Below are 1,893 nucleotides of genomic sequence, written 5' to 3'. Positions count from 1 at the left end.
TAGCGAATCCGGTTTACGATCCGGTATCAAATCCGATTTGGAATATAGGATTAGGATCCGATTGAAAATCTGGTTTTAAATCCGATCCGATCCAGTTTGGTCAAAACCGGTTTTGACCCAATCCGGTTTCGGATTGGATCCGGTTTTGAATAGTGAAACCGGTTTTTGTGTGCATCTCTATGATGCTTGAAGAACGGACCACAAAATTGAAACGGACCTCATTATTCTTTTAGAATGTATTAGTCGTTGTTAGATTTTGATGTAATTATTAGCAATTGTTACCCGTATTCTATAAGAAATAATGTATTTGTTGTTTTTATTCTTCAATTGATTGTTCACGAATTTGTTATTCTACAAGAAGTTCTTAAATTAATGATAAAGAAATAGGTTCAAAAATATTTTTATTATTTATGGTTCAAGAATATTTTTATTTTTGAATATACTCATAAACATATTCTGTCAGAATGTCTGAATTAAAAGAATTATAATTCGTAAAATCGGATTTTTAAAATTAATAGAATCTATGATCCCTTAAAAAATGAATTTTTCCTTTATTAAATCTATATTTATTGACTAATTTACCCTTGTAATTAATTAAGATGATTTTTTCAATTATATTTAATTCAATAATATATATTAATCACTTTCTTAAAATAAGTAAATTTGATTGGCTCACATCTATGAATATAATAACACAATAATTACTTTAAACAAAATAACCTAAGCATATATATATATATATATATATATATATATATATATATATATATATATATATATATATATATATATATATATATAGTGATGTTCAATAAAAAACCATAATTAACAAGGAACCAAAAACCAATTGTGAGCGTCGGCAATAATAATAATCAACGGTCAAGGATAGATGTACACTTTTCCATTGGACGCATACATATGAGATTATACCAAAATATACACCTCCTTATCGAAAAACCCATTTTTTTTTTTCGTTTAAAATTTTTTTAGGCCAAATTTTTTATCAAAAAGAAAAAACCGAATATATTGTTGTTCTCGATTTTTCGTCATCTTTCCAAAGAGATCCATGTTGATATATAAAAAATAATTTTTTTTCCGAAAAAAACCCACTTCATTTTGTTAGTTTTTTTTTTAATATTTAAGTTTATTTTTATATATATAAAAAAAGAAATAATTATACCAAAAATATTAATTTTTTGTAGTCTATTAATAAACATCAACACCGATTTTTTTTAAAAAAAAGTTCGATCAGTGTAGATTCACACTGTGAATCTAAACTGTAAATATTTTAATTTTTAACATTCACAATGTGAAAAAACACCGATCAATTTTGATTCATACTGTGAATCTGACTTACTATTATGCACACTGTGAATCTAAACATGTTCACAATATGAATCTGAACAGATTCACAATGTGAATCTGAACTAAAATAGTGTTGTTTTTACATGAATATGAATCTATGTTTAAAAAGTACAAAAACGCATGAATTTTGATATATTTATTAATTTTTTTTCTATAAAGAATAGACTTTAAGTTTCCAACAAAGAAAATGAAATGAGTTTTTTTTCGGAAAAAAATTGTTTTTTTTATATATTATCATAGGTCTCTTTGGAAATAGGACGAAAAATCGTGAACAGCGGTATACTCGGTTTTTTTTTTCGATAAAAAACATGGACTAAAAAAATTTTAAACGAAAAAAGAAGTGAGTTTTGTTATAATCCGGTTCATGTGCGTCAATTGTAAAAGTCTACAACCCTTCATTTTGCCGTTGATCGCTTTAAATTTCGACGTTTTGGATTGGTTGCTTGGTTCCTTGATTAATAATGGTTCTATAAGGGAGTATTCAATCGAAAACATTTCTTATTGCGAGAACAAAATTGAACCATATAA

This window comes from Lactuca sativa, chromosome 5 (assembly GCF_002870075.4).
Source record: "Lactuca sativa cultivar Salinas chromosome 5, Lsat_Salinas_v11, whole genome shotgun sequence".
Classification (NCBI taxonomy): Eukaryota; Viridiplantae; Streptophyta; class Magnoliopsida; order Asterales; family Asteraceae; genus Lactuca; species Lactuca sativa.
Note: the sequence above shows the minus strand (reverse complement) of the source record.